The sequence below is a fragment of the Euprymna scolopes genome, chromosome 2 (genome assembly GCF_053919585.1).
Source record: "Euprymna scolopes isolate OS-2025 chromosome 2, ASM5391958v1, whole genome shotgun sequence".
In the NCBI taxonomy this organism is placed as follows: domain Eukaryota; kingdom Metazoa; phylum Mollusca; class Cephalopoda; order Sepiida; family Sepiolidae; genus Euprymna; species Euprymna scolopes.
In genome coordinates this window covers 150,527,633-150,552,907 of record NC_136483.1, presented here as the reverse complement: position 1 = coordinate 150,552,907, position 25,275 = coordinate 150,527,633, and the positions used below count along the sequence as shown (strand labels likewise).

The window sequence follows — 25,275 nt, the reverse complement described above, 5'->3', positions numbered from 1 at the left end:
CAAGATAAGAATAATTGTCTGAGTAAACAATACAAACATTCACATCTCATCTCAAAAATTAAGAATTACATTTTGATTTATATTTATTTTTGAAAACCTCATCAGAGAACTCATGCACGCAACAACTTTTCTTTCCCAAAGTAATAGAAAATATCACCACTCCAACAGTTTTCTTAGCTGGTATAAGTATTTTCAGTAAAACCTTAAAGTGAAATAAAATATTCATGTGAATAAAGTAATGGGGAAAAATACAAAAAAAAAATAGGCTAGTTCGAATCAAATATCAATATGTGGGGCAGATTTCTATTTGTGTTTGAACTTGAAAATCTGACAAGATAACATTTTATGTTTGATATATAATTCATTACAAGTAGATTTCTTTAGTCAGATCATGTAACATTGAATCCAGCATTTGAATTGTAGATTCAGCAGCTTTTATATGAAACTAGCAAAGCTACCTGCCGTTGCCCAGGGCAAAAAAAAAAAATTAAGATATTTCTGTTAAAACTTCCATCTCTCTATTTGTTTATCTGTTTTTCTCTCTCCCCTGTTTTTTTTATCTCCCCACCTTCTTTTCTTCCACCCAGCTCATTCCTCTTTCTTTCTCTCTCCACACACACACACACACACACACACACACACACACACACACACACACACAACTCCTTATATAGATTCTTTGACGAATAAAACTGCATTTAATACCATAAGAGCAGATGTTCTTGACCTTCGGGCAAGGAGCAAAGTGTAGTATCTGTTCTTCAGATGTTGCCCTTTAATTTCTTGTTCTCTCTGAGTGGAGGAGCAATCCGTCACGACTTAGACAATTTTTATTTTTGTTTCTTTTCTCCACGTTAAAAAACGACCCTGGTGCGTAACTCTGTCCCGTGGGGAGGCATTTTAAATAGGAAAAGAAGTTACCTCCCCAAAGATAAAATGGCTTGGAAAAAGAAAAGAAAAAAAAGAAACCTACCTTCCCTGACGAAATCAGCGCCAATTTAAAATGGAAGAATATTTTTTTCTGAATTTTAGCTATTCATCCAGGGCTATGCTGATCAAGGATATACTAATTTTGTGGGTGTATGTTTTGTAGTTTTTTTTTACTTTTAAGTGACCATAAACACGTGTACACACGCACACACAATTACAGTTTACTATAAGTTTTGGGTTCTAAGACAGAATGCTAAATTTGAGTTTGAAATTTGCTGAGGTTTGTCATTCGCTTTCCAAAATGTCTCTACTTTATCATCAAAGCTTAGGTTCTTTTCCCAAAAATTAAACCAAATTAGCGTTTGTTTAATTTAAATCTCTTTTCGGAATTCTCTTTTTCTTTTTTTTTTTTTTTTTTTCTTTTTTAATATTGTTTCTGTTATTACTGAATCAAATTTTCAATAAGTCTTTTCGATCTGTTTTTCAATGTGGAACAGAAAGAAATAATCCAAGCTTGAATTCATTACTTAATTATGATTAAGTTTATCACTCCAGTTCTCTACACAATGTTACGAACGTTGGATTCATGTTTATTTTCTCTTTCAATCGTCTTTTCTCTCTTTAACTTTTCGATATTTGTTATAAAATTGATAGACGATTTGTTTGTCTAGAAAATAACACCAATCATGTTGAAATAATTTCTTTCAGATCAATTATAAATTGACTTTCTGTCAAGCTACATGATCTGTCTGAAAAGTTGTGCGATTGTAAAAAAAATATTTACTCGATTCTATGTTCATTTTCGCATTCAAAATGAAGGTGTGCAAAATCGGGCTCTGTCTCCTCCAAAATCTATAAAGCATTTCTAGAAAGTACTTCGATTGTACAAAAGTATTACATTCATTACAGGGATTTGTTTTACGATAGACTGAGTGACAAAAAAGTAGTGGAATAGAAACAAATATATAACAAATAAATGTTACCAAAGACAAGATAATTTACTCTTCTACCTACCTGGATAAGTTTTTAGTGTTTTAATTTATTTTAAAATGTGTTTTAAATGTGAAACGTGTTAAGTTAAGACAAAAATGGCGCTATGATACTCTTTCTCTCTCCCCCCCCCTTTAGAGTCATGAGAATTAGTCAAAAACTTGAAAAAAAATACAGAGAGAAGTCTATTTAATAAATGTCACGGTGATATTTATTTGGATTTCTGTCAGTATTTTCTGTTGTTGTTGAACTTTGAGGTTTTGAGTGAGTCTCGGAACTCCAAAAGCTATAGCATCAAGGGAACAAGTCATCTCAACAATGGTCTAGATTCTACTGGCATTGGTGCCGAGGGAAAAATAAGAGATAACATACGTACGAACACAGGATGCCTTGACATATTATTAATGAGATCCTGTGGAAACTACTTGGTGCTTTTTACATCGATCTGCATAATTTACTGTTAATGATAATAATAATAAAAACATTCTTTTGAACTAATAAACGTCCGTCAAGAATAAGAAAAACAAAATGGTTTTCATTTTCAATAAGAATAATTGCCATTAAATATTCTTTAAATAAATAAAATCAATATGTCTCTTCTATCTATGTATTAATATACTAAAAGTCTGAATTTGGTTGTCACCATCTCAAATTTTAGCATCATAATGTAATTTCTAACAAACTTTTCAAACCTAACGACTAAGGCTGGAACGCTATATGATTTTATTTTGATTCTAGCTGATGGCACCCGAGTCATTTAAAAAAAAAAAAACATTTGAAATTAATCCTCTATATTGCGTACAATATAATAAACAAGCGCATTTAGGTCTATTTTACGACCTGGTCATGCTGGGATAGAGGGAGGCACTACTATATATTTGGTGCAATATAATAATCAATAGAGAATTGGCTCTATCTCCTATATATACTATTTTGATTGCAGAAATTCTCGTCTGGACTAAATTACCCTAGGTTTGCAACAGCAGCTGTCACGTACAAATTTATTATGTCTACACTATTATCCACCATCTTATGTAACTTTTGAGCACCATTTACACCACATTTTGTCATTATAATAAAACCCTACATTTCATCCTAGGAACGCCACAATCACAATCACCTTTAGAGTAAATAGTTTGTGCTTTCCCTTCTAAATACCAAATACTCTTACCGCTCCCAGTCATCACCAGGAGGATTTCTACACTTTTGGCAGATATAGGGTTGCACCCTTATTAACAGTCATATACTCATAGCCATAACATAATCCTTCCATTTCCCAATAAAAAAAATAATAAATTTGCCCTTCTCACATTCTGCTAAATCTCATTGGCTGAAACTGACTATTCGTTCATTCTAGAATCAAACTCTTATTACAAAAACGAATGCTCCAGTAATTTACCAATTTTATAAAAGCTACATAAACCTCTCTTTTTTAAGTACAATTGACGAAAATTCTTTATTTATACGCTAAATTTAATAAAAAAAAAAAGAAAAGGATTACTCGATTATTATAGCCGAGACCCGTACTATCTATCCTTGACTACCATGCTAAATCTTTTCTGTGGACATACAATGTACATACCGTTCTTCAGCACTGATAACTGTTATTTCTTCTTTCTTTTATAACAGACGGAAATTCTTTATTTATACACTAAATAATTAAATAAAAAAACAGACTAAGCGATTATTATAACTGGGACTCGTGTTCATAACCAGTATTTTGCAGTTTATATACTTAAAAATCTCCTTGTGTGTGATTTGGAAGCCTTTAAACTCTCTATTCCTGACTATTTCTTAAGTTTGTGTGTGCGTGTGTTTGTTAGTATGTGTGCACGCTTAATGCTGTTTTGTGTTAATGCATATGTTTGTGTGTGTGCGTATGCTTGTGTGTGTGTGCATGTTTGTTTGTGTCTCTGTGTGTTTGTTGCAGATTATGCCATGGCAACGCGTGGTTTGGCGCGTACAACTAGTTATAAATATGAAATCTGTATGCATTAAAATATCATATTTAAGCGTATTTTACAACCGTGCAACGTTGGGTAGCCTTCTAGTATTTATTTGAAATTGTAATTCTTTTTAAAACAAATATTCTAAGTTTTCTTCTTTTTTTTTTCTTTTTAAATCAATCCTAGTTTAAAAAAAAAGAAAAAAAAGTCATACTTATCAAGATCCCAGAAGCCATTTAAAGATAAGTGTTAATGAGTGTACGATTCTCAATGGGACAATATCGTAGTAATCGTTAATAGTGGAAATTTTGTAAATTGGATTACAAAGTTCGTCAAGAACTTGTTTACATTGAACTTGAAGACAACCATATTGTAATCAGCTCGAAAGCAGGGAAATCGAAGAGAGTTACACAGGCATGCACTTCTAAGAAAGAAGCTTTGTTCATGGAATCTATGTTTAGTTTTAGGCACAGATAAAGAGTGGTGAAAATTATTAATAGTAGTTTCAGCTAGACAAGTGTTTTTTGTGAAAGTTTGGCGGAGGGGGGGGGCATAAATTGAGGCTCAGACAAGCACTTGCCATAAAAATAATGATAAAGCAGAGACAGGCTCACAACGTCTTTTCTGTGGGAAAGAGATTGCAGGGAAGAGAAAAGGGCATACCCCACTAGACTACAAGTATATCATTAATGGTGTAAATTGGGTAGAATTTGATTATTTATGGGAACGGCTCAACGAGAACTTGTTTACATTGGATTTTAAGGCTACCATGTTGTATTTAACTGGGAAGCAGACCAGTAGAACAGTGTTCCACAGGCAGGCAGTTCTGGGAAAGAAGCTTTGTTCATGGAATCTGCGTTTAGATTTAGGCGCAGATAGTGGGAGAAATATAGTTGTTGTAGGTAGTTAAGTGTTTTTTTTTTTGTAAAAGTTTGGCAAGTATCGCCATTATTAATGTATCATTACATTTTCAAAGAAGAGAAAACGAATGCATTTATTTTTTTGATTTGTGCTTAGATTGCTAAATGATTTCTAAAATCTCACAGGAATGGTTCAAGAGATTGTAGCATGATTGACTTTTATTTCTTTCGATTTAAAGAGCATTAGTTATTGAATCATGAAGCTTATTAATGGCCCCTCCCTCATCCACCATTTTTCATGCACTAAACCCTAAGCTATTTCATTGGGTAGCTGTTAGAATTTTAAAAATCTCGACTCATTTTTTTTTTTTTTTTTTTTTTTTTTTAATTCCCTTAAAACGTTTTAGCCTTCCCCGCCTCCTTTCCCTTTGTGTTCTTTGAATTCCGTTCGTTTGACTAATCTCTGGGAATTTTTCTCCCAACTTTTATTGTCTCCTTCAAAGCACATTGCTTCTCATTATCAATCCAGGGATCTATTTGAAAAATCTGGGTTCTTCACGGCTCCCCCCCCTTCCTTCACCGACTTTCCATTTTCTTGACTTGTCTGCTTTAATTGGCCATTGTTACAAATACAAGGGACGAAGTTCCAAAAGTTATGCCTCTTGTTTTTTTATTCTGCCTGAATGGAGCAGAGGAGGTGGGGATTGCAAATTGCATTGTTATGATGACGGAACTTGTGCCTTCATAACCCGAAAGTTTCATCTCTCTGTTGCAGATATTGACAGCTTGAGACTCTAATAAAGCAACTCCTGTCATGGACGTGCTTCAAAAACAGATGTGTCGATGAATTCCTCCATGCAAAAAAAAACAAAAAAACTGAACTGATCAACATTCACTGGTGCCTGTTGAATGCTTCCAAAGCTGATGTAGTCTATATCAGCACAGTTAGGAAATGGGTTCGTCGATTTCAGAGTGGCGACTGGACTTTTACAACAGACAGAGGCTGGCAAAAGTGCATTGAGAATGATGTTGACTATGTAGAAAAATAAATTCAGGGGCACAGAAGGTCGCTCGTTTTAATGGTACCATTTCCACCTTCATAGCTCTTCAATATTTTCTTTTGAGTTAAAAGATAGGCGACTTTACTTTTGGAACGATCGCCATAAAACCCAGTTTCAAGATGTCCGACACACTTTGAATGTTTATATATATATATATATATATATATATATATATAAGCATAGGTTGTCAGTGTTTCCAGGAATGAAAAGTAATGCTACCAAACTTAGATCCACATTAGCTCTACTATCACTGATATTGAGCACAATACATACACATACACACGCTCACATAATATAAAAATAGGTTGCGAAATTAATGCTTAAATTGTGTCTAATTGGATTGTTGAATACTGTTATGGCAGTTAATTATGTGTCCACTTGTAAATAGATAAATGAACTTTAATTCTCATCTTTCCTCGTGGTTCTTAGTTTTGCCAAATCGATTGAGAAGTTGAAACTTAAAAGTTAAAAGGTGACTTGGGTCTGGGGTTCAAATTGTGCAATCGGCGGAACAGTTATCCTCCACACTGATGATTACTGGGATAGGATGAAACACACATGTATGTGGATAAGAATTTACTGTTCTATAAAGCAATAGAATGCTAACCAAGCCTTTATTCATTTTTTAAAAAATCCGGCTACTTGATGGATCATTTCATTTACAAATGAACAATCATATATAATGTTATATATTTGGGAAATTTTGCTGTTCACGTGTAGATCGTTGAATATATGAAATTATTTTTATTGTTTTGAAAAATTAATGCAGGCTTGGTTACTGGAATCTAGTATTCTTTGAGCTTAAACTTTGAACATTTAACTATTAACAATCTATATTACTTATAGAGACACACACACACATACAAATATCGTTTAGTAGTAAAGTAGGAAATATGAAGTACGGACGCCTCTGTGTAGCTTAATTGCCATAGATTTTCTTTATGGCAATTAAGCTACACACAGGCGTTCGCATTTCATACTTTACTTCTAAATGATACTTTAATAACTGTAAACCTGCTTTTGGGCTACCTTGTGTGTGTGTGTGTATATATATATATATATATATATATATATATATATATATATATATATATATATATATATATATATATAATTTAAAGGAGATTAGAACAATAGTCTAAAGAGCTGAGTGTATTTCAATGTAATAGTGAAATTACTAGTTTAATTAAAATACAGGAAAGAGAAAGTGCTCGTTGTAATTTAGATATATAATAAGCTCGATAGGTAAATATCCTAGAGCTAATTCAATATTAAGTAATGTGATTGATAATTTAAAATTTAAAAATCAAATTATAATTAAATTAAAAATCCGTTTCACAAGAAGGAACAACAGCAAAATCAATTACGATAGTTTCGGAAAACAGTGCTTTTTATTGTGGTAGACATCAAGTTACGGACAATAATTATTACATATAGTTTTTTAATAAGCAAGGTCTCCTCGTCAGCAAATTTTGAAGGGTTTTTATTAAATTTAAAAGACACCATAAATAAACCTAGCATTACATTTTTAATTATAATTTGATTTTTAAATTATCAATCACATTACTTAATATATATATATATATATATATATATATATATATATATATATATATATATATATATATATATATATATATAATCGAGATAAGACACTGATTAGAAATCAGATGAAAGATCCTGATAGATATTATTTGAAGTAATACTTTCAGGGCGATCCTAGCCAAAAAGGAGAAGCTCAATATTTAAGCATAGAGCAGTATATAAGTTTAGTGGTTATATTTAAATTCTGAAAAAACAACATATAGACACATATATTCGAATTAAGAATTTATTGTTTGACAAACGGAATATATAGAAGGGATTATGTTGATTTCCTTAATCCATGGATTTTCAATAAAGGCTCATATCATCAGAGGAAATGAAATGCGGTTAGCAAAATTCATATATACACACACACGCACATATTCATATATATATATATATATATACACACACACACATTCATATATACACACACATATTCATATATACACACACATATTCATATACACACACATATTCATATATATATACACACACACACATATTCATATATACACACACACACACATATTCATATATACACACACACACACACACACATTCATATATACACACACACAGAGGCACATATTCATATATACACGCACACACGGCACATATTCATATACACACAATGCACATATTCATACATACACACACACACGCACATATTCATACACACACACACATTCATATATATACACATATAAATATACACACACTTGCATATCTTTATACACACACGTCTATATTCATATATATATATATATATATATATATATACATACATACACACACATACACGCGCACACACTCGCTTATCTTTATATAGAACGAAATTAGTAATTTCTTTGTTCTCTATATATTCCAGTTCATCCGCTTTCTTTTTCCATATTTCACTTCCTTCCACCATTATCTTTTGAAAATTCCTTTTTCAATTTCCTCATCTTGTGCTTTACTAATTGTTAGTTTTAATCTCATTTCTATTTTCGATTTTTTATCCTCTCTTTCTCCATTTCATTTGACTAATTGCAATTGAACTTTGATATTCATAATTTCGATTTATTCAATCCGTAATTATTTTTATTTGTTCATTTCAAAAATATTTTTTTTTTTTTTTTTGTGGAACAGGATATTAAATGTTAACCTTGCTTTGAAACAATAAGACAGTAACGAAACATACCACTGCATTTTAAGGGTCCAGTGGTTAAAAATAAATGGTATTTATTTTTTAAGTTTATTTTTATTTTTATTGCAACTGGTTATCAGATAGCAGAGGTATGAAGACAAAAAAACGTGAAACGTTTATTTTTTTTATGAAGGGTAAGCTTATCTTTCTGTTTAAATCGGTAAAGAAAAATGCACTCACTTTAACATCGCTCTGCCCCAGCCAAAGTATTATCAAAGGAAAAGTAAATTGATTCGAATGATATTCATGCTAATAACAGTGAAGAAAATAGGCTAGCCCAAATCAAATAACAATGACAAGTTGTGTATTTCTTGCCTCTATGTAACTTTGAATTATTTTTGTCTGCCATTCATCGAATATATATATATATATATATATATATATATATATATAAGGGCTGTTGTCTAAATATGCTTGTATGTCCAACTAAAAATAAAAACTACACAACAAACTACCGCAATGCACAATTTTGGTCTTGTCTTGATCAACGTTGCCCTGAATGAGTAATATATAAAATTTAGAAAAAAAATTATTCGTTCTGAGGATCAGGTGGGCCGAGTTTTGTCAGGGGAGAGCGGTGTTTCGGTGTTATGTACTAATTTGGAAAAAAATGCTGGCTAATTCCATGAGGAATCTAATATATAAAGGGAGTTGAATGTATGTATGTATATGTGTGTGTGTATTTCCAGCTAGAGAGGAATGGGCTGGGTGGAGAAGAAAGAAGAGGTTAGGGGAAGAAAACAAGAGGGTGAGGAGATAGAGAGTTGGTTGGTTAGTTGTTTTTGTTTTACGGCATATCAACCCTTTTTCAGGTTATTTAATGTCGAATCCAGTGATTGAAGAAATTTTTTGATAGAATATATATTTTTTCTCAAGTTGGTTTCTATTTAAACCATAGTTGGGACCCTAACAGGTACTACCACTCCGGATCGGATTGGACCTGGGAGCAATGGAAATTAATGGGTGGCTCCACACTCCCCAAAGCCAGCAAACTGGGGCCTCACCACTGGATATAGTTTGGATATAGTTTAAAATCATATCCAGGACCGGAGATAGAGAGAGGTAGAAAGATAACAAAATTTTAATAGGAATGTGACATCGTTATGCCGGGCAACGCTGAGTAACGCTGAGCTAGTTATATGTTCCTATTTACAATGCCTCCCCACGGGACACAGTTTGACACCAGGGTCGTTTTTTTAACATGGAGAAAAGGAACAAAAATAAAAGTTGTCTCAGTCGTGAAGGACCTCTCCTCCACTGACAGAGAACAAGAAACTGAAGTGCAGCATCTGAAGAACAGATACTACACTTTGATCTTGTCCCGAAGGCACAAATAGAATAAAGGAAAACTAAAACAAATGTTTTAAAAAATTAAAAATCAAATTGGAAAAAAAAAAAATTGTAAATCTGATTAGATTTTGAAGTCTTTAAACGTTTCACCAAACAATATGTTCTCACACAGACAACACCAGATAAATATAGCTAGTTACATAAATTAAAGAGATTTTTCAAAAATTAATTCAATATTTTTCTTATTTATTATGAAGAGTAAACATTACAAATTGTGATATACTGCACTTTGAAGGAATCACAGAAATTAATTCAAAACAATTTTGGTTTATTTACTCATGTGTGACATATTTGCATTAAAAGATGGATATTTAATATAAACTGAGGGTCATTCAAAAACTAAAGCCCCCCCCTTTTTTTTTTAACTCAAAACGTTAAAGAGCTATGAAGACGAGAGTTGTACCATTAAAACGAGCAACCTCTATGCTTCAGCGTTTATTTTTCTACATAGCCACCACCATTCTCAATGCACTCTTGTCAGGAACTGAATGATGCATGTCCATGACAGGGTTTTGCTTTCCTAGAATCTCACACCGTCAATATCTGCAACAGAAATGAAACTTTCAGGTCATGAATGCATAAGTTCAGTCATCATAACAATGCAATTTGCAATCTCCTCTGATCCATTCGGACAGAATAGAAAAAAAAAATAGGAGGCATTACTTTTGGAACGCCCCCCCCTCCTCATGTACACATGCTAAATTACCATAAGTATTCGTTGTAAGCAAAGTAATAAGCGTCATATAATGTTATTTGAGGAACTAAGGTACCAAACTAGAAAAGATTGAATTTGTACCTGTAATATGAACAATGTTTATATTTCTTGTTTCATTCAATTGTATGTTTTGATATAATTGCTTTTTTAACCGGTTTTAATTAGGTTTACTTTAGTTTAACACTCTCTCTCTCTTTGCCTTTCAATATGCTGTATAACTGTTCAATGTTTTCACAGTGGTCATGGCGCTGTGTGTTAACTTTGAACTTGGTGTTAGTTCTCTGTGCTTATGATGGGACCTGATATCACTGAAAACATATCTCGGAAACGATTAAATACAAAATTATTGCTTATGTTGAATTCTCAGAGCATACGTAAATGTTATTTTATACTTTTATTACCTCATATCTATAATCTATGTATGTATCTGTCTATCTGTCATCTATCTAATATCTATTTATCTATCTATCTATTATCTATATAAGAAGTTCAATTTAAACTCTGTAAATTAGAATTTACAACAGTTTATTATTTGACGAGGAATACAAGTTGTAAGCCTTAAATTTTCCTTATTCCATGGAGTTCCAAAGAATGGCTTGTCTCAGAGAAAATTAGTTTACAAAACAAGCCAAAAACTATATGGTCCCCTGACTGATGTCTTGAATTTTAGGAAAAAAAATAAAAATTATCCCCAAAAGGTGTTTTTCACCCCTAAAACACCCTGGAGCTCAAGCCCCAGAATTTTCTCAGTGACAAATGCCCTGGGGATGCAACCAGAATTTTTCCAGTGTCAAATATTACGTTTCCAGATGTATGTCCATGTGATCTGGCTTTTGAGTAATTTTCAGCAAAATCTAATGGCCGAAAAAAGATTCTATGTCCTGAAAAGTGCTATTTTGGGCCATTTTGACCATCTTGTGATGCAACCAGAATTTTTATCAAGAATCCAAGAATGCTACATTTCTTTCTTTGGGTAGTTGTAAATTCACGCAAATTTTCAGAAAAATGTAATAAGTAGTTATTGAGAATTTAAGGAATGAACAGACGAATGGGCCATGGGGGAATTCTAAGGTCCAAATCTGACTTGGCCGGTGAACCAATAATATTCATAGGCACATGGTTAGCACATAAATTGAAAACTACAAATTATGAGAGAAGTCATATTTGCATAAAAAGTTAATAAGAAATATATATATATACACACTGGTGTTTGTGAAGAAAGAATACTAGCAAAGTGCTCAATTATAAAGAAAATCTATGCATGATATTTGGTTCATTTATACTGGATTTGAAACAATGGTACTAATGTTTTTTTGTTTGTTTTTTTTTCGACCGTCTGTAACATTTTAATATTTCTACTATTATATAAAAGACACTGTGTGTATGTGTGTGTGAGTTCCTTCTTCATAGGCTCAGCGGTTTCGGAACCTATCTTTTGCAAATTTCACACAAAGGTAATTTATATTTCTGGCAGTGTTCTTAGATATGTTTTGTACGGAAATTCATCCAATAAGTTCGAAATATCAGCTGACATGATATTGTAAACAAACACAGACAGAATTTGGTGAACGACATCATCATTATTATTTTTAATTTTTTTGCAAATTAATTCACCGGGCAAATTATTCCTTGTAATATATAATAATCAATAGAGGATTGATTCTATAATAATATGTACGCAATTTGCATAAAGTAAAATATCCTGTTTAAACGTATTGTACGACAGGCAACACCAGATGTCCAGCTAGTGTGTATATATATATATGTATGTGTATATGAGAGAGAGAAGAGAGCGTTATTCCAAAAGGATCAAGAAGTTGCTGTAGGAAACCTCAAGTGCAAAAGCTCAAAGTGAAACAGAGCATACATAAGGGTTTAAAGAAAAAAATTCAACAATAACTTAGCCCAATCTCATTATAAATTTATTTCAACCATGTGCAAGCATCTTCAGATGATGCGACCTGTTTTTTTTTTTTTGTTTTGTTTTTTTCAGACTTGAGAATATTTTTTTTAATGAGTCAGACATAAAAAGAAATGTTTGTTTACTTTAGTTCAGATTTAAAAAAAAATTTTTTATAGTGTCTGTTTTTAAATAGGAAATTTTTACAAAAAGAAATGACCATGAAAAGTAAATATATCAACAAATTATTTAATTTCTCCAAATTCTGGCCTGTCAATCTGGTGGGAGAAGGAGGATGAGGAAATTTGCTTTCTTTTTACAAAGATTTAAAAAAAAAAAAAAAAATCAGCATGGCAGTCCATCTAAATTAAAATTGATTGCTTCTTTTTATTCATGACATAAGAATCCCAGGTTGCTCGAATGATGTGCTTAAATATCAAACGAATAGGAAATCGGTGGGAATCCTTTGTGATGCCTTGTTGTACGTTAATTTGTCGTATATAAATAGTAAAACCTGTTTTCTGATTTTGTTTTCTCATTAATATGTCTAAACTTTCCATTTCTTTTTATCTTTTCAGGTAAGTGTTACTTAATCACAGTTTTCTCAACTGAGAGAATCGTTTTCCAAAATGTTGGTCAGCAAAATTAGCAGGTCAGGTAATTCCAGTTTTTTTTTTTTTGTTCTTTTTAATTATAGTAAAGGTATGATAGACCAGTGCCTGGACTAGCGGCTCATGGGCCAATCCAAAAAGATTATATATATTTTAATCTTTTGTTGAGCAAAACCCACATCAAAGTGTCAAAGAAATGTCTCAGACACTTGCTGACAGCACTGCAACTGTTTCACATCATTTACATTGAAAACAGCTGGTTTCCTCATGAACTCAATGAGCATAAAAAAGTTATGCTCAATGCTTTGACTGTGTTACTCAGTAACACAACTGACGCCTTTCTTGAATGAATAGTCACTTGTGATGAAAAGTGGATCATTTATTGTTGCAATATTAATGATTAAAAAAAAATTGTACGTTTCTACAGAAACTGGAATTGACCAATCAAATGGAGCCATGTTCTGCTAGCAACTAATCAGAAACTAGAATTGCTCTAGAAAATTATCGAATCTTTTAGCATTCTCACACATAATTTTTTTCGTGTCCACACAAGAAAGGTTTTTGCTCTTTGCCTGCAAAATTTTAAAGTCCAACACCTATACAGAACAGTTACTCACCAAAAACTCTTCACTTTCAGGACTTGTACAGAATAGCTACCCATTGGAAACACTTCTGAAATTAAACATGGGTTTTAATTCAAAATTTATGATAATCATAAACGATCAGGTCAGTGGTTTGATCGTTCCCAAAGTCAAAGTTGCACCAACTAAAGATTATGGAGACTGTGTAGTGGTCTGCATTATCAACTACAGCTTTTTTGGGGAAAAATGATCAGAACATTAGAACATTGCTGCGGAGATTTACTGTAATCAATTTGTTGATATGCATGCTCACTTGCATTGGTGAATCCATTCACATGTTGCAAGAATGACTTTGAAGAAACTCACAGACATGGGATATGTGACCTTAGCAAATCTTCCATATTCTATAGATATTTCACTTACTAATCAGGGTTTTCCATTGCTAGTGAAACGGTCACATTTGCAAATGATTTTTTTGTGGCGACTAAAAATAATAAAACGCTTATTTTTTGGTGATTGTTTTTGTTTTTTGTTTTTTTTCACCAACAATCTTCCAAAATATATTATTGAATGAAAAATGCTTTTTCAATCTTTACTTTTCTCGTTTTAATTTTAAAAAAAAAGTGAAATTATTTAAACAAAAGTTTTTTTATTGACTTTTCAATTAGAACTGAATTTTCAAACAAAATTTATTGTCACCTAGAGTGATTAAAAAAAAAATGTTTTAAAAATATTGGTTAACTGTCTTAAAAAGCTAGAATGGCCTAGAAATGGAGGATCATTTTATCGTAAAATTTATATGCAAAACTGATCCTCCACTTTAAATTATTGGGTTCAGAAAGGGCACCAATTGTATTGATTTAAGAACCTAAAGTAAACATGTAGTCTATTTTCTCCCATACTTTTATTTTATTTGTTCTGTTTTTCTTTGTGTCTTAACATAAAAACAAATATTTTCTTGTGTATCACTTTTTTCTTTTTCTTTTTTTTTTTCACCAAGTTGGACAAGTGTCAATGATTCCTAGATCAATGAATTAAGAAACAGTTTAATTGGCAAAGTGCATCTACTTAAAAATCAAAAGGCTGTTAATAATAGATAAGAATTATTACTTGGTTGTGTACGTCCATAGTACGAATCATGATCGTCTGCTTGTTCAATCTGTTTGAATTTGATGGTTACCTTCGGCACTGGCCTCACTATCAATCATGTGGTTTTGATCACTGCTGTAATAAAAGGATTTTCGTTCTAAACAAAAATCACAAAATGTAACACCACTAAACCTGCATCATTGTGCATATTTACACTCATATAAAAATTTTTTCACCTTTTTAAAATGTTAGGAGCCAGAGTTGAACGTTTAGGTTACCGACTCCTCAACACTGGTTTGGAGTACAGAAAGTCTTTGTCTTTCTTTTCTTGTTTTCTCTTTTAATTCGTTTCCAAGTGCTGAATATTTCCTTGATCTTTCCAAGAAATGAATCACCAGGAACCCAAATATTACTCACTGCGGAATATCTTTACAATATTCCCTGCTGGGAGCCACTCGTTTACCATTTGATGCGGATTCCCTCGTTTGAAAGCATCAAGCCCTTTTTGATGTCAAGGGACATTCATTTAGCAGACCGCAAAAAAAAAAAAAAAAAAAAAAATTTCTATAAAAAAAGAAGAAAAAAATGACAGAAAAACGGTGGAAGAAAACAAATACATAACAATATGTTTCTTCTGAATGTTATTGTGTACTCTCTCTCTCTCTCTCTCTCTCTCTCTCTTTCATATGTAATACATATAAAGTTATCTTGCTAGATATTCAAAGTCAGCTAACCAGCCAATTTTTATTTATCATTGTTGTATAATATTATTAGCAATATAATGAAGTATGCAGATCACCGAAATGAAGCAACTATTGAGCCTGGTCAGTACTAATTTTTTTTTTTTTTTTTTTTTTTTTTTTAACTTTTGAAATCACGATTCTATAATAATATATACGAAATCCGAACAAATTAAAATATCATATTTAAGCGTTTTTTTACGCCCGAGCAAAGCCACCCCCAGTATATATATATATATAATAATATATATAAATATATGTTTGTTTTTTCTATAATTTTTCTACAATTAATTTAGCTTGATGAAAACACTTTAACATTTTCTATTCTTCTATTCTATCTATCTTCTATTCTATCTATCTTCTTTCTTCTATCTTCTATCTATCTTCTATCTATCTTCTATCTATCTTCTTTCTTCTATCTATCTTCTTTCTTCTATCTTCTATCTATCTTCTATCTATCTTCTTTCTTCTATCTATCTTCTTTCTTCTATCTATCTTCTTTCTTCTATCTTCTATCTTTCTTCTATCTATCTTCTTTCTTCTATCTTCTATCTTTCTTCTATCTATCTTCTTTCTTCTATCTATCTTCTTTCTTCTATCTATCTTCTTTCTTCTATCTATCTTCTTTCTTCTATCTATCTTCTTTCTTCTATCTATCTTCTTTCTTCTATCTTTCTTCTATCTTCTTTCTTCTATCTATCTATCTTTCTTCTATCTATCTTTCTTCTATCTTCTATCTATCTTCTATCTATCTTCTATCTACCTTCTATCTTCTATCTACCTTCTATCTTCTATCTATCTTCTATCTACCTTCTATTTATCTATCTATCTATCTATCTTCTATCTATCTATCTTTTATCTATCTTGTATCTATCTTCTATTCTATCTTGTATCTATCTTCTATTCTATCTTGTATCTATCTTCTATTCTATCTTGTATCTATCTTCTATTCTATCTTGTATCTATCTTCTATTCTATCTTGTATCTATCTTCTATCTTCTTCTATTCTATCTTCTATTCTATCTTCTTCTATTCTATCTTCTGTCTTCTATTTATCTATCTATCTTCTTCTATTCTATCTTCTATATAAATAAAATGAACTCATTTTTCTCCTCCGACTTTGACCTTAATAGAATTAAAAATCACGATATTACATGCAAATGTTATCTGTACAAACTGTAGCACATTATCTGAGATGTGCTATAGGCCTATTACCTCTACAGATCCTCGACAATGGTACATTCGTATATATTTTTTCGGTGAGAGTTCACTGTCGAAATCGGTCAGATTCAATGGAAGTTGCAACATCTTTTCGCTCTATTAGATTCCTCCTTTCCCCGCTCTCCATTTACGCCGCAGCGGATGCGTTCACAAGGAACAGTACGAGGAAACACCGGTTTGGAATCGTACAAGGTTATTTATGCCGTTGTTTTTTTTTTTTGTTTTTTTTTTTTAAATCTTTTCCCCTGAATTATGCTTCCTGTTTTTCCCATAATAAAATAAAAGAAAAAGAAAACGCAATTATTAACATGATTTTCTTTTTGCTTTTTTTTTTTTTTTTTTTTTTTTAGTGTAAGACGCAACCTGCGGGACCAACCGCTTACTTCCGGTTTTACCGACTCTAGCCGTGAAATCTAACTATGACATTTATTTATTAGTGCTTTCAACTCAACATTTACTTTTACACAAAGAATTCATTCTTTAACATTTATTATTACAACCCAACGATATCGTGATTTCACTTGCATTACACTTAAATTAAAATTAAAACAAATAAAGTCATTTAGCATTGGAGAAAACCGAAACAAACTTCACTGCGGAATTGACATTTGACCTAATTCATTTTTGGGTTAATTCATCACCCCCCCCCTTCTATTTTTTGCGCTTCCGCCTCAATGATTATAGTTCGAGTCTCCCACCCTCGAACTTTTTGGGGATTTTTCAAACACCCGGGCACCGCCGGACCGTTCGTATTGCATCAGGTTCATTATTGTAATTGTTTTTGTTTTTTTGCACGATTTTTTTAAAAATAGTTTTAACATTGTTTGTTTTTATAATATTTAAACCGGGTTATTACTTTGCTTACACGCCTCTAAAAAAACGTGCAACGCTATGTACCCCCCGCTAGTATTGAATATAAAAACAAATATATTAAGTTGAATTTCATTAATCAAGCTTTTATTAATTTTTTTTTTCTTCATTAATTTTTAAATCAAGAAGTTGGATACATTTTTATGGACAGTTTCGCCCATGGGCGTACAACTTAAATCTAGAATTGACATATATACTACATACCTTCTTCAGATAGGCGAACACAATGGAAAAATTATATTAAGAAAAAAAAAATGTATACCGTTTGGTCATCCATTGAGTTTGGGTTAGATTGTCTGTCATTGGAAAGTAAGTTTGCAAATCCTAGTTAAATTTTAAAAAGTCTCTTTCTGTCTGGTATCACACTTCTCTCTCTCTCTCTCTCTCTCTCTCTCTCTCTCTCTCTCTCTCTCTCTCTCTCTCTACTTGAAACCACCTGATAAGTTAGCAACAGCAAATGCCCTGTGACTGAATGAGCACCTTAGGGAGTGTGGCTACATTAACAGTAAAGTTTTAAAGTTGGCATGGGTGTCAGAAATTGGTATATTAATATCAATCTAAAATTGATATCCTCAACTGTTCGTCAATTTGGACGTGAGAAAAAAAAAACAACAAAAAAAAAAACACCAAATTCTTGTATGTGCGTGTCTTCCTTTCTCATTAACCTGCACCACCATTCTTTTAAGTACAGTAGAAATACAATATTTCTTATAATGGACTATTGAAATCTTTATCGTTTCGTTTCAGCTGTTAATAATAATAATAATAATAATAATAATAATAATAATAGGGCCAAAATCACAGTGTAATATCAGTTCTGATGCTACACTTCACCTTTTCTGTCCTCAGTCAGGGGATAAGAAATCCTTCATGGCCGAGACAATTTTAATTTTTGTTCCTATCCAGAATGCCTCTTTTTTGGGAGCTGGATTTTCCCCACATTAAAAACCGACCTTGTGTCTAACTCTGCCCTCGTGAGGAGGTAAGTAAATAGGAAGTTCCACTGTGAATAGCAACAAATTTTGAACCTTTTTAAAGGTTATTAACGAGACGTGAACCCTAACCACAAATAACTGACCTATTTTTGTTGGATGACATTTCTGTGATCAAGATATTCTGTCTTCTTCCTTTACGAGCTGACGTGCCCGTTTATGTTGGGTTTCTCAACTTTTCTTGAATTTTTTTAACCAAGATTAGAAGTTAAGAAGATCTATTAGATATTTTCAGCCACTTTTTATTAAAAGAATTATTCCGGTTTATGATGATTAGTATCGGTTTGGAAATAACTTGAACACCATAATAATAATAAAAAAAAAAAATAAATAAAAAACGGTTGACTAGGTCTAGTGTAAGATTCAAATGCGAGATAGCATAAAATATCAATATTGAAAGTGAACGCCTTATCCACTACAGACACTAAAAAATAAAAAAAATATTTTCTTAAATGAGTTTGCCATATGGATTTTTTTTAACTCTCCATATAGTTCTAAAATAGTTTAACTGTCTAAAATGCATGAAATAAACATAAATGTTTCATAGTCGATATTGCAACGAAAGTGAATAGACAAAATAGATGGTCAAACAACGTTTTCTTCTCAAGCAAGCAGCAAACTAAATAGAATCTTTACACATAAATGTGTAGGTGTTTATATAATCTGGTGTTTTATTTTCTGCATCATCGCTTCCTTTCAACTCGCAAGTGGCTGTGATTGTCTCGGCTAGGTATCGGCAATCGTCTGTTTAACTTCTCATGTAGGAAAAACACAGGGAAAATGTTCGTGGAGTTCAAGATTTTATTGGAGAGAATGAATTTAGGAGAGAGACTTATCAATTTATCTTTTATTCATTTTTTTTTTCTCACCCCAAACAAGACAGTGCCACTAAGTCGTAAAGGACTACTATTTAGGACTAAATTTGCAGGGATACTATGTAGGGAGTTGGGCAGTAAGATTACACTTGAACTTCTGCATCTCAGTACAGTCAGGGAAACAGGGGCCTAGGAGGGAATTCTGAAGTCTAGCAGTTTGAAGGAAGAAGCTATTTGAGTAGAAGGCTTTTCGGCATCTAGGGATCTCTGCAGTGTGGGGATGGGATTTTACTGTTTGTCAGGTTTGTCGAGGGCATTTACGTCAAGGGTGGGGTGTTTTGAGTCCTCCGAGTACCTTCCATTAAAGTACTTGTAAAACAGACACAGGAATGCCACGTTTCGGCGATAGGACAGGTTATTTTCTATCTAACGAAATGAGTGATGCACAGAGGGACAGATATCAGTAACATTCACTACGATTATCAGTTACTACATCCTTTGGACGAATGCTTCCAATGGAGAGACTAACCTTAGTTTCACTTATTCAAAAACGTGATATCGTCATATCCTCATACCATTCAACTATGTTTTGTTTATGGAGTGTGGCCTTTTGCCCCTGCTTTGTGACCCATTATTCATTCAGCTCTGAGAACGGTTCTGTTTTACAAATCTGGGTTATCCTGACATGCACTAAAGGTGATCGTCATCAAAATTCTCACTAGCTAACTTGATTGCTACTTACTGTCGTAAGGTCCCTACTATGTAACAAACATAGAATGAGAATAATAAACAGCTACTTGGTAAGAAATAGGTGACTTGGTGAGTAAATTACAAATCACTTCAATTAAAAAAAATTAAAATGGATTTTAATTTTTTTAATAAACCTAATTCAATCACAAAACTAAAGAATATTTTAACATATTTTGTATGATTAAAATATATAGCAAACGACTTTGCAGAAACAAACATTGATTAAGTTCACTTTAGTATAATATTAGATAATATAACTTATTCATAGAAGAAACTTGGGTTTTTTTTTATGTTTTTGGTTTTGTCTCCCACCCCCAACTACTTCGTTTTGTTGTTGGTATTTGGATTCTAGATTCTCCATTTTGGATCTTAATTAATTCATTGATTAATTAATTTATGAATTATTTGATCTTTAACTTTGAGTCTTTCATTCTATTTAATTCTATTATTATACTAAAGTTAAAAATAAGCTGAAATATCGATGTGCCTATGAACAGGATCAATTCTACCAAACTTGACGTTCTGAGTTCTAATAGCCTAAAAGTAGTTAGCAGACTAATTTTTTTTTTTATGTCAACCATTTAAGCTATTATTTTGCACTTTACTTCACTCTATATTAACTAGTGTTAGAACGATTATTTAGAATTGAGAATTAGAAAAATCGGAATATTTTAGGGTTATTGGAACTGAAATTGGAAAAGGTTGTGCTTATTTTCCAATGCAAAAATAAAACGATTCTTTTAATTGCTTCTTTATTTGTATTTTTTTTTGTTTGTTTAAAATTTAATTTTCCATTGCTGATACTATTGATAAAATAAATTATTGAGTTTAAATTATCAGTACAACTAAAATCTATAGATCAACCCCCACAAGTATTTTTTTTTTTTTTTACAGTTGTGAAAATATATGCACTTCTTAGAATTACATGTTTTTTTTTTTTATGGTAATCAGAAAAGGAAAAATAAAAAGAATAACGCCATAGTTAAATGTTTAGAGATTTTTATAAAATCGGAATCGGGAATTTAGAACAGAATCGGTAATTGTACCGGAATCAGAAAAAATATTGGAATCGCCCCATCACTGATTTCTACTTTTGTGAAAGTGCGTTGACATTTAGTCCTTTTGAAATGGAGATATATTTTTCCTGTCCATTTATTTATAACTACTTATCAACACATACCATATGTCAAAACAAAAATCTGAGAAAATACATTATGCCTAGACAAATGCCCTCTGTGAATGCAGAATCAAAACAATTCACTTGAGTCTGCACAACTTTTTGCTCAAGTGATTCTCAACAACAATGCAAGCCACTAGGACTATTTTTGCTATTTATATAAATTAGGCACGACAATGACACAACTACTTGCTGCTGCTGCTGCTGCTGCTGCTGCTGCTGCTGCTGCTGCTGCTGCTGCTGCTGCTGCTGCTGCTGCTGCTGCTGCTGCTGCTGCTGCTGCTGCTGATGATGATGATGATGATGATGATGATGATGATGATGATGATGATGATGATGATTCACTATTCAAGCAACCGGCTCATCGTTCACACAAACTGCCTTCAGATCTGGGAATATGTCAGCGCAAAATATAAATGTTTTTGCAGTATTATTAAAATAAATAATGAAACGAATTTAGTCACAGCTTTCAGCTTAGAGTTCATTTGTGGCAAATATCTTTTTAGGTTCATACCAAAAAAGATATTTACAAAAAATAAACTTGATTTTTTTTATTTTTAAATATTCTCTCTTAGACCTGAAAAAAATGCAAAAATGTTTGGACTAAATCTTACAAGTGATCTTTTTTCCTTTAAAACATAATAACAAATCCATATAGTATAAAAGGAGAAAATCTTTGTAAAAAAGTAAACAAAATAAGTTGTTATAGTCAGCTACTTCATAATTTCCGGCGTAGCGCTAACAAGGTAAATCAGTTCCTTTACCTTTTTCTCTCAAGCCTTTATTTCCACTGTGCATATACACTGTGTTTTTCTGATCGTTATTAATCATTGAAAAGTTCTTTCGGTCTTATTTTAATTAAGATTTATTGAAATTAGTTTTAGTGTTTTTTTGTTTTTTTTTTAATTATTGAAAACACTTTTTAAAAAGCTTTTTAACTATTTTGGGAATATTATGTATTGGATACGTTTTTTTTATAATGTTTGAAATTTTGTTATTTTGATTTCAATAATTTTATTTTTATACTTTCATGAACATATATCTATTATATAAAGGGCAAAATAGGCGCGAGCGATTGTGCATTTCCATTTTCGGTGGAGGTTCTCGTGTTGATTAGATTCCACAAGAAGTTTTCTTATACTTCCTAGATCATAATATCTCACATTTGCAGACGGACATGGTTTCTTTCCTATTTTTTTGATCGAGTTTTAAAAAATTCCCTCCGTGCTATCGTTTCGAGTGTTTGTTTGTCTTTTTCGTATAAATAAAGTGAAACTAATCGAATGCAAATGCCTGGCACCTTCTGACTGTGTAGTATCTTTTCTGTAATTGGTCCTTGGTCAATGTAGGGGAAACCCTCCATACTGAAATTTGGATACTGCCAGAGTTTTTTTTTGGGGGGGGGGCTGGTCCATTAAAAACAACCTTCATTAGAGATTTAAAAGCAACACTATTTCTGCAAGTCATCTTTTTGATTGACTACGTTTAATTTGAACGCTTAACATTTCCGGTCGCGTCATGGATTAGCGGTAAGACGTCAGATTTTCTGTCACTTTCATTTCCACCTTCGCATCACAGGTTCAAGCCTGCTTGCCTACTACCACTTTTTTTTTTTTTTTTGCTCAACACCCTACAAACAAACACCCAGGCAATGCTAGGCTAGTTTATTATATAAATTCAAATATAAAAACTTATTTTTAAAATTAAAAACTATCTTTCATTTTTATAATTTCATAAACATATTTTTTATAAAGTTTGAAATAAAATAAAAACTTATTTTTTAAAGTTCGTTATTAAAAGTGCAAATAAAGACTAATTGTGTTGTTTTTATGTGTATAACTCTATTAATTTTTATTGTATACTTTTCAATAATGTCCTTTTCTTATATTTTATTTTAATAAATTGTTTCACTGGAGAACAATAAAAGTGAAGGAACTGATTTTCCTTGTCACCGCTTCCGGTAGCACTACATCGGAAATTAGGAAGTATGTTAGCTGACTATTACCAAATAAGTAAATAGGGACATCATTATATTCATCGAGACTAAGATTTTCTCCACACAAATGTGTTGATATTGTAACTTAAAATATTATCATCATCATCTTTCGAAGTAAGTCAGGATGATGGAGTTCACACACTCGCACCAAATATCCTGGTCTGGCATAACTGCTTCCAGATCCCACCTCTCAACGTTGCCATCCTTTGCAATGACATCTGGGTATGTGAGCATTCTACTTCCGGAGTGTGTAGTAGCGTTCGACAAAAGTAAGGAAGGAATAACTTCATTTACTGCTCTAGAACAATGGCCTGCAAATTGAACATGTCTTGCTTTGACAATAGCGGATGCAAATGGAAGTTCGCCATAGATTTGTTGTTTGTTTGGATTTTCCAGAAGATATTTTAGTCTCTAATTAGAAAGCGATTAAATGCACTATTCGGGCATATTTCCAACTTTTTGGAAAGTGGCCATGTTTTTGAACCATAGAGGAGGATGGGCTAAAAAAAAAAAATTCACTTGATTTCTTTTTCTTTTTCTTTTTTTTTTTTTTTTTTTTGAGATGTGATGTCCATATTTTGTTGAAATCATTAGGAGCAGACCATGGCATCCCCTTTTTGATGTTGAAATCTTTGAGGATACAATGAAGGATCCTAGGTGCTTACAATCATTGACCTTTGTTTTTCTGCTGATTCTATGTTTAGGCAATTTTGGGTATGTCATTCGAGCAATCTGATTCTTATCATCTTAACTCAAATCGGGCATCATGATAAGAAAATCTTTGTAAACAGTAAATTATTTTTTTTTTTCAGACATAAGTAAAAAGTAAATAAATGAATAAATAAATACCAGTCAAATTTAAAAAGAAAAAAAAAATATATGTATATATATATATATATATATATATATATATATATCGGGGTTCTACAGACAAATTTGTCTTTAGTTGACCTTTGACAACTAAATATTTTCGTTTACTAGACAAATAGAAAAGTTACTAGCCAAACCCATATGAGTTTTAGAATATGACATCTTAGTTCCGTGACAAGTACGTACATCGTAAAGATCTTTCTGTATTTTGTTTTAAATAAGTGTAATTCTAAATATGCACTGACTTTTATGTTGAGAAGTGAACGTATAAACCTTCGAATTTACTTTATACAGCCTTCATAAATATATGTATATTGTTCTATTAAACTTTTATTGTTTAAATAATTTGACTTTGCTTGTTTTAATAAAATAAAGGTGGAAAAAAAACACAATCGGGAAAAGATAATCGTTTTATTATTTCTAGTCGCCATTTTGAAAAATCACTCGCAAATGCGACTGTATAGAATTAAAGAGAAGAAAATAACAAGAATTACTTTAAAAAATAATAGCTATTTACTTGTCTCCCCACAAAGGCACAGTTAGACACAAGGTTGGTTTTAAATGTGAGGAAAATCCAGATCTCTCAAAAGGAGCACTCTGGATTAGAAAAAAATAATTGCCTCAGTCTTGAAGGATTTTTTCTTTCACACAATACCGATTATAATTTTTTTTTAAGTTACAATATCAACATATCTGTATAGAAAATATTAATTTTGATATAATTACTTGTGTTGATATTTATTTTGTTTATGTTTTACAAAGATTTTCTGCTTTTACATTATGTAGATTTGTTTTTGTGTTAAAATTTTTTAAATTTTTAAAGAAAAAGGTCACTTGTAAGATTGTGTCCAAACATTTTTGTATTTTTTTTTCTCGTTTAAGGGGGAATATTGTTTTTAAATCGAGTTTATTTTTTGTAAATGTCTTCATATTTAAAAAATAAAAATCTCAGCTGTTCACTTCAATAATACTGCAAGAAATATTTACAATATTTTGTCCTAACAGTCCCAGGTTGCCTCTAAACGTAGTTTGATGGAA

At 31.8% G+C, this 25,275-nt stretch overlaps 1 protein-coding gene across 1 annotated transcript in view; it reads left to right on the top strand.

Moving 5' to 3' along the window:
• LOC145297619 (protein phosphatase 1F-like) overlaps nt 1-25,275 on the top strand; it is a 308,056-nt gene that overhangs the window by 126,551 nt on the left and 156,230 nt on the right. The gene's annotated exons all lie outside the window — the stretch shown is intronic.